Source organism: Cannabis sativa, chromosome 5 (assembly GCF_029168945.1).
Source record: "Cannabis sativa cultivar Pink pepper isolate KNU-18-1 chromosome 5, ASM2916894v1, whole genome shotgun sequence".
NCBI lineage: Eukaryota > Viridiplantae > Streptophyta > Magnoliopsida > Rosales > Cannabaceae > Cannabis > Cannabis sativa.
Window position 1 is genome coordinate 5,413,517 of NC_083605.1, and position 10,469 is coordinate 5,423,985.

Below are 10,469 nucleotides of genomic sequence, written 5' to 3' on the forward strand. Positions count from 1 at the left end.
AGGACACTTAAGATTGAGCTTTCGCATGATGTACTTGTACTCATGGTTTTGTTAACGCTTCCTCCACAGCTTAACCAATTTAAAATTAGTTACAACTGTCAAAAGGAGAAATGGACTCTCAACGAGCTTATTTCTCATTGTGTGCAAGAGGAAGAAAGGTTGAAAAAGGACAAAACCGAAAGTGCTCATTTGGCCACTACTCCTAAGGATAAGGGCAAGAAAAGGAAATTTGAGAATGAAGCTACTAAGGGTCCAGTTCAAAAGAAACAACAACAGGATTCTAAGGGTTGTTTCTTTTGTGACCAACCTGGACATGTGAAGAAAGATTGTGCCAAATATCACGCATGGCGTGTAAAGAAAGGTATTAATCTTGCTTTGGTCCGTTCGAGGTTAATTTAGTTTCGCACCTAGAAACACTTGGTGGATAGATTCGGTGCTACTACTCACATAAGTGTTTCTATGCGGGGTTGCTCGAGCTACCGAAAGCCAAGTGATGGTGAAAGATACATCTTTGTGGGCGATGGTCAATCGGTGGAAGTGGAAGCAATTGGGCATTTCGTATTGTTATTAGGAACTCGGTTCTTATTTGGATTTGAAAGACACTTTTGTTGTGCCGTCTTTTAGGCGGAATTTAGTTTCGTTTCTTTGTTGGACAAATTTGGATATTGTTGTTCATTTGGAAACAATCGCTTACTTTGTCTTTAAATTCAAATATTATTGGAACTGGTTATTTGAATACTTATGACAATCTTTATTTGTTAGAAACAATTGCATCCTATAATGAAACCTTGCATGTGGAATCACGAGGTACTAAACGCAAATTAAATAAAGAAAATTCAGCGTCATTATGGCATAAACGCTTAGGTCATATCTCAAGAGGTAGAATTGAGCGTCTTGTGTCTGATGACATTTTAAAGTCTCTTGACTTCACAGATTTCAATGTCTGTGTAGATTGTATCAAGGGAAAACAGACCAAAACTAAGAGATTAGGTGCCAATAGAGCTTCAGAAGTCTTAGAATTGATTCACACAGATATTTGTGGGCCATTCCCTACGGCATCTTGGAATGGTCAACAATATTTTATATCATTCATAGACGATTACTAACGTTATGGGTACCCATATCTCATTCATGAAAAATCTCAGTCTGTGGACGTGTTCAAAGCTTGCAAAGCTGATGTTGAGAATCAACTCAACAAAAGGATTAAGAACGTCAAATCTGATCGTGGTGGTGAGTACTACGGTAAATATGATGGCTCAAGTGAACAACGTCCAGGACCATTTGCTAAATTCCTAGAGGAATGTGGTATTGTCCACCTGTACACCATGCCAGGATCACCTAGCATGAATGTTGTTTCTGAGAAACGAAATAGGACTCTTAAGGATATGGTAAGGAGCATGATTGCTCATTCTACCTTACTTGAGTCCCTCTGGGGAGAAGCATTAAAGCCAGCAGCTTACATTCTAAAAAGAGTACCAAGTAAAGAAATTGCAAAAATACCTTATGAGCTTTGGACAAGTCAAAAGCCTAGTATAAAGCATTTCCACATTTAGGGATATCCAGCTGAGGCAAGGCCTTATAGGCCTCATGAAAATAAATTAGACTCCAAAACAGTTAGCAGCTACTTTATTGGTTATTCTTAGAGATCTAGGGGCTATAAGTTTTATGATCCCACTGTCAGAATTTTTTTGAGATGGGAAACACAACATTTTTTGAGGATGTTGAATTTGGGGGGAGAAATAAGGTTAGAGACATTGCTTTTGAGGATGAATTGAATTCAAACTCAGTTCCTACTATCATTTTAGACAATGTTCAGGCTTCCACACCTGTCATTGATCAAGAAATGAATCTGGAACCTCAACAAGACAATGTTGAACAACTCCCAAATCAAAATGAGGCTATTGTTCCAGAAGAACAAATTCAACACCCTCAAGAACAAGAGCCAATAAGGAGGTCCACAAGAGAGAGAAGAAATGCTATTTCAGATGACTATTTTGTATTTCTTCAAGAACATGAGGATGAAATTGGAATGATGGAAGATGATCCAATCAACTTGCATCAGGCCATGAAAAGTTCTAACTCTCAAAAGTGGATTAATGCCATGGATGAAGAGAATAAGTCTATGCAAGACAATAAAGTTTGGGAAGTTGTCCCATTACCAGAAGGTGTAAAACCAATTGGTTGTAAGTGGATACTTAAAACCAAGAAGGATGAATATGGTAATGTGGTGAGATTTAAGGCACGTCTAGTAGCAAAAGGCTATACTAAAAAACAAGGCATTGATTATACAGAGACTTTCTCTCCGGTTTCATCGAAAGACTCTTTTAGGATAATATTGGCACTTGTTGCTCACTTTGACCTTGAGTTACATCAGATGGATGTTAAAACAGCGTTTCTCAATGGCGACATTGATGAGACAATTTATATGGAGCAACCAGAAAACTTTGTGGTTGGTGACCCAAAGAATATGGTTTGCAAATTAAAGAAATCAATCTATGGACTCAAGCAAGCTTCTCGTCAGTGGTATCACAAGTTTCATCAAGTAATTATCTCATTTGGTTTTGAGATGAATATTATTGATGATTGTGTATATCACAAGTTCAGTGGGAGTAAATACATATTTCTGGTTCTATATGTCGATGACATATTGCTTGCTACTAATGATATAGGCTTATTGCACGAAACCAAGAGATTTTTATCTAAGCAATTTGAGATGAAAGATCTTGGTGACGCCTCTTTTGTATTAGGAATTCAAATACGTCGAGATCGTTCTCGGGGTATTCTTGGATTATCACAAAAGAGCTATATCGATAAAGTACTCAAAAGGTTTGGCATGCAAGATTGTAGACCAGGTGATACCCCTGTTGCTAAAGGAGACAAATTCAGTCTTAGACAATGCCCTAAAAGCAGCCTTGAAATTCAGGAAATGAAAAAGATTCCCTATGCATCAGTTGTAGGGAGTCTAATGTATCTTCAGGTATGTACGCGTCCAGATATTGCGTACATTGTTGGGATGTTAGGCAGATATTTAAGCAACCCTGGTATGGACCATTGGATAGCAGCCAAGAGGGTTATGAGGTATCTTCAGAGAACAAAAGATTACATGCTCACATACAGGAAATCAGATCATTTGGAGGTCGTAGGGTATTCTGATTCTGATTTCGCTGGATGCCAAGATAGCAGAAGGTCTACATCAGGCTACATTTTCTTGTTAGCTGGAGGAGCTATATCCTGGAAAAGTGTCAAACAGACACTTGTAGCTTCTTCCACTATGGCGGCTGAATTTGTAGCGTGTTATGAGGCATCAAATCAGGGAATATGGCTAAGAAACTTTTTCACTAGGCTGCGTGTTTTGGAGAATGTTGAAAGACCACTTAAGATATTTTGTGACAATAAATCAGCAGTGCTGTATTCCAACAACAATAGGAGCTCATCCAAGTCAAAGCATATTGACATAAAGTTCCTAGTTGTGAAAGAAAGAGTGCAGAGTGGACAGATTTCCATAGAGCATATTGGGACAAACTCCATGATAGCGGATCCGCTCACAAAAGGATTACCACCCAAGGTCTTTCATGAGCACACTGCTCATATGGGTGTAGTATTGCTTGAGGATATCATGATTTAGTGGGAGTTTGTATTTTCTTTGCTTTATGTTTGTTTAAGACATTTATGTATTTTGCTATTTTCTGATCAGAAATAAAGTTTTCAGTTTATTCACTCTGTTTTGTTATGTTTAAGTTTGACCTCACTTTGGTTTAAGGAGGACCAGTTGGAAATAGGCATGTTCGGTTCACATTGCATGTAATTTCCATGCTACACATCCATGATTGATCTATGTCATTTGGCTATATTTGTATATGTGACCATTGATGGGTTTAGTCATGATTGATATGACGAAAATCGCTTTGATCCTATATGGGTATAGTTGATGGACGAGATTGTTGTGAATACCTTTACATAATAGCAAATTTTGAGCTCATAAGGTTATACATTTATCAGGTAACATATGTTGCCCAAGTGGGAGATTGTTGGATTAAAAATCCTAAGTGGGCACATATGTATAATGTATATGCTATTATAAAGTGTGATACAAAATTAAGTGACCAATTATGTTATGGGTATCAAAAGGGTATTAAAGTGTCATGGAATTAATGTGTAGATACCATAAGTTAATTTATAATTTGTTGAGGGGCCAAATTATAAATACCCAAGAGTTATTCTAAGATGACTCTATAAATAGGTAGTGGTCCCCAAGAAACACTATAGGGTTTTGTATTCTCTCATTCCCCATCAGAGAAAATACTCTAGAAAATAGTGTATTCTTGGAAGATCAAAACCTTCTCTGCAATCTCCAACAATGGCTTCAGGTTAGTGCTTCCGCTCATATTTTATCATCTTCTTCTTCTTTAATTTAGCAAAGGCTTTATAGATTTATGATTTAGGGTTTTCTATATTAAAGCACTTTTAGGAATATGTTTGGATCTGTGATTTATATATTTCTTTGAGTGTTTTATAAATTCTAACAGTAATATCGCTATTAGTGCAACTCAATATCTTATTTTAATAAATATTATTAAAAATCGCTAACTAATTATATGATGACACTTTATCATAGACATCACGAGTGCCTCATAGCAATGCTCTAAGAAAATAACTTTTAAAAAATATTAATAATTAATCATAGGGCGCTACCTATAAAAAGTACTAAGTACCACTGTGCCCAATAGCAATGCTCGTTCATAAATGTTGATGCACTATTCTTTTTTTTCTCCCTCCTTTTATTCTTTATTGGAGACTTTTAAGTCTTTAAGACTGGATTCTTCTTCCATAATAAAATTATAATTACTACGTAGAGTATAGACCACGATAGATAGTGTATATAGGTTCTTCATTTCCAATATATATATATATTGGACCCTTATATATATTGACTGTATAATTCTTCTTCAAAATGTCTTAAAAGAACAATTTATATACAGAAACAAAATAATACTTATGGCCTATGGTTCTTAGTTTTTTTTAGTCATATTATTATTATATATAGGGTGTATCTTCGAGGAACCCTGCATGCAAAGACTTGTTCAAGTCTATGTATGCATGTATGTGATTGGGAATCTTTGAGGAATTCTTCAAAGACTGAATTAAATTATAAATCAAATTGTACTTATTTATTTCACCTTGAAAATTAAGTAATTAATTGATGAGGAAGCTTCATTGGCAAATTCCTCACTTGGTGATGTTCAAGGAACCTTAATGTCTCAATACTAATACAACACACTAATTATACATATATTATTATATATGTATATATAATAATATAATGTACATATGTGGGGAATCTAATGCATATTGAATTTCATTAGTAAAAAAAAAACATATATTTATATTTATATTGACATTTTTATTTATGAAAAACACCACCCTAGCTATACCTAGTCCATGTTATTCTAGTAGGGGTGTTTCTGGAAAATTGTGTATACAATCTTGACTATATATATATAAAAGAATAACATGACTACATATGCCAAAATTCTTGTTACCATAGTCCATAACACATGAATTAATTAATTTCGTACTATATTATATATAGATTTATATATATAAATATAGAGGTGCAGCTCGAAGTTTCAAGTAGATGACTGGTAGTGTGTGGTGACAAATTACCATTCAATTTTCAATATATATAGACAGTCTAAGTTTACTTTTCCTCTTTTTGACAAGTGATTAATGTCAATGATTAACAATATAATTACTCATTAGACTAATAACACATGATCATACACAATAAAGTTTCCTCCAAACATATAAATCATCATCTCTATTTATATATAAATATTATATATATAAATATGCATGCTATAATAAATAGTATAGTATATATGAAAACGAGATATCACTATAAAAAAAACAGTTACCTTTAATAATTTTTTAATCTCAACATAAATTTGTTATGAATAAATGTAATTTTTATTTATAGTAATAAAAAATTACTTGTAACTAAAATATAATTTTTAGATACAAGTTGTAACGTTCCCGCTTCAAGCCTCCATTGAGCCCTTACACCCACAGAATAATGACTCGTATACACGAGTACGTCAGTACTCTGTCTGCTTCATAGACTGATGACTGACCCTACAAATCAAGACGAGTATTTCCAGCGTGCTTTGTCCTCACTCGCGCACTTCCTGGAAATACTTCTCAGGAGGTCACCCATCCTGAAATTACCCCAAGTCAAGCATGCTTAACTAAGACATGAATTGATAGATTTTTAAAATAGCTTCAAAACATAAGTTAAATCACGTCAATTGAATCAATATTGAGAGAGTTATGACCATCTTACTGAAGGCCAGCACCCAACACCCAAGTTGACATCCAACGCTCAGGTTGACATCCAGCTGGCGTCAACCTGAACACTGGGTAAGTGGAAAAACATTTAAGACTTGAATTTTTGATGTCTAAGTGGCATGTTTGACATCACCTAGTCAGATTCTTTGCTCTGGTGATGTTATTCACCAGTTCTTAGAGATGTTTCTTTTTGGTAAAATCGAGTAGACTCGAAACTCCCCGATTTTGCTGATATTATTTCATCATGTTGGAAGGGTGAAATATCAAAGTGTGAATTTGACTTGTCACAAGTCGTAGCTCTCGTTTACTATGAAGAAATAATCTGATGGTCGAAACGGAATCAGAGTCTGATAAGAAATAATTTGACTTGGGCGTTGGGTGCTTTCCGGGGCTCGTTTTGATACTTCTAAGGCATTCGAGATTGTGAACGAGGTCTCCTACCCCATTTTTTTTTTACCAAAATAAGAAGAATGCTCGGAGTAGAATTTTCATTTGAGGAGCAAAAACACGTAAACCATGTTGCACGTCAACCTGTGCGCAAGGCCCTGTGCCCATGTCAACCTAGGCGCGATGAGACCGAATTTTAGCTCCCAAAGGATCTCGCTTGCTCCCTGAAATCACTTGTATCTTTGTTATTTCTAAAAACAAAAAATATGCCTGGAAAAATTTTCAAAAAAAATGACTGAAAATATCCCAAGTTGACAAAATGTCAACTTGGGCACTGGGTCCAGCTTTTTGCCACTGGTTGGTTCCGTTTGATTCCCACAAATACTTGTATCTCAGTTATTTGTCAAAACAGAGAATATGACTGGAATACTTATAAAAAAAACTGATTAGAAGTAGCCAAAGTTGACAAATTGTTAACCAGGGTGATGACCCCAATTCTGGCTCCCAAATGACCCTGTTTGTTCCCCGTAAGCACCCAATCTTAATCATTGATGAAAACGAAGGATATGACCAGAAGACTTCTTCTGAATTTCTTATGAAAATTGCCCAGGTTGACAAAGTGTCAACCTATGCGCTGGGTCCCTATTTTGGCCTCTAAGTTGACCCATTTTTTTTTTCAAAAGTACTTGATTCTTCATTTTGGATGGAGATGAATAAAATCCTCGAGATACTTCTTTAATACTATGATTGGAAGCACCCTAGGTTGGTAATATGTCAACTTGGGCGCTAGCTGCACTAGGTGCTTGTTGGAAATATTTTACCAGGATCTAGATTTACTAACAAGTATGTTTCATTAACATCCTAATATGAATTCTAAAACAATGAAATAAAGACATAAGGGTTTAAGGAAACCTTACATTGGGTGCAGCGGAATATAATGATTCCTTCCGTTCAGATCTCTAGCCCTTGATTCCTTTATGTAGCAGAACATAATCAAGATCTGAACCTGGATCTCTTTCTCTCCTTCCTATGATGCTGATTCTCCTTCTTGTTGTTTGGAATCTCGTACAGTCTTACACACTATGATTGAGATACCACTTGATGTGTGTGGGCACTCACTCATTCACTAATGGCTGAAAAATATTTGTGAAGATTAGGCTATAGTGTTTTCGAAATTGAAGAAGAAAGAAGAAGGAAGAGGTCTCATCAAAAGCTAGGTTATTAGCTTTGGAGGCATTAGTTGGATAACGAGACCATAACTTTCATTTTATACTATTCTTCAATAGGGTTAGGGTTGAATTAAATGGATTAAAAAAGAATAAAATATTAGGCAAAAATACCTCTTGGCCGTACACAATAGGTGGACCAATCTCTAGTTACAATTTTGCCACTTTATTTCAACCACTTATTCTTCTTTTCAATAATACCATATTTTCCAATTCAACCTTATAAATGCCAAACTATTTATTTAATAATTAAAATAACTATCAAATAAAATTGTTATTTATAATATTTATTAATTAGACTCCATAAAGTCTCTTAATTAACAAATAAACCCCAAAACACTATTTCTTTACAATCAAGCCATAACATAGTGAAAATTCATAAACTAGACATAGTCTAACTTTAGAATTATAACTGATTAATCAAAATCAATTAACTGAGTCTTACAAGCACTATGGTCTCAACTAGTATGGGGACCATGGGCCTATATAAACTGAGCTTCCAATAAGTCGAACCGAATTTACCAAGTAAATTCCCTAACTTATTAATTCTTTATTGAATCCACACTTAGAACTTGGAATTGCACTCTCAGTCATATAGAACGCTCTATATGTTCCACGATATAGATACGTCATTAGTTATCCATTGTTATAATCCTAATTTGATCAATGACCCTCTAATAGTTGATCTACATTGAATAGGCACTAAGTTACCGTTACACCTTCAATGTATTTTATCCTTAAAATACTTAGCTCCGTATAGATGATATTTCAGCGAAGTAAAATGAGATCTCCACCATTTATCTCTGTTTAGCCAAGCTCGAAGGATATCATCGTTTCACTTCTAAATTCTTATAGAAGTTATAGACTCCATATTTATGTTAGTGCTCCCACTCAATTATACTATCATGTTCCCAAAATGTACGTATCACCCTGACCCAAAAGTAGGCTTAACTAACAAATCAAAGAACATGTATAATACTCTTTAGATCGAACCTAACGATATCAGGATAAAGATCATTTGATCTAGGATCAACGGGTGATATTGAATTGAATAGATATTACGGTAAATTTTAATATATCTAATCAAAGTTCAATATCGGTCCCTTTCGATGTATACTCCATACATCCGATGCTGGTAAACTTTGTCAATTCCCTGGAAAGGACATAACACTTATCCAAGGTGTAAGAATACCTATCGCTGATTGTCATGTCAGTCTAAATCCAGTGAACTGGCAAATCAGGAAATAAACTTTTGAACATATAATCAAGATTATATTCCACTGTGCGGACAACACTATAATCATTAACAAATTCATATGTTCTGGACTTAAATAGAATTCATACATTATGTATATATATAATCATGAAATAAATCATGTGAACCATACAACATTAAATATTATTTCTGATCTTTATTAATAAGTAAATCTGATTATATTGAAATGAGTTTTATTTAGGGCATAAAACTCAACAGTGCTCGGGGCGCTTGCTGCCTCAAGTGATCAAAAATAAAAGTGCTCTGATTCTAATTTTGGTGCCTCAAATATGTTTGTGACAGGTCTTATTCATGTCAAAGTATAAAGTTTGAACCATTTTCACTAAGATGAATCCTAAAACTGAAACCCTAGTTGGGAAGTCAACTTGGGCACTAGGTGAAAACCCTAGGCACCGAGTTGATTTTTGGGGTGTAGTCATATATTTTCAGTTTCCATGCCTTGGACTTGATTCTTTTGGAATTGTTGATTAAGAATACTAAAAGATGGTGAATTGAAAACAGCTTGGCGTGATTCAAATCCATTCCAGAGTTCTCGAAGTTAACCTGTGCATAGGGCTAGGGACCCCTCTAGGTTGATTGCTATGACTCGGGACTATTCAACTCTGGGATGTTTTCTTTCTTGCCACATGTCAAACATTAATGTCCATGTCGCCAAGATCGGTTTTTGGTACACAAATAGAATGTGAATAAACATGTCAGACTCAAGTAAGGAGGTAACAGAAAGAAGATCATGCTTAAATTCTAGTACATATAACACATCGGTAAGAGTAAGGGTAGGTGAAATGATAATATTTCCAAGGCATACAATTCAAGTAGAAGTACCATTAGGTAAATTCATATATGAAATAGACAAATATGTGTAAGTATTTTGAAACAGTGATAGATTATTGCATACATGATTATTGGCACATGAATCTACGAAAGAATTTTACTAGAGAATTTCGACACTAATGGTTGACTACATTGAACATGATTAGGTGTTTCTTGATCCCTCTGTGATAGCATGGTCATTAATTTCTGGCATTGAGCAAGAGTAGTCGTGAGATCTTGTTCAACATTCTGACCATCTTCAGGCTTCACACTGTCTTCTAGAGCTCTTGAGAAATTTGCAGCAAGTGGTTTAGCAGGTTTGGAAGCATTCTTGTTTTGAAATATTCCATGCAACCTAGCAGTTTGCCATAATGTTACCTGTAATCCTAAAGTGATTACAGAACATCTTTGATCTATGTTGTTGC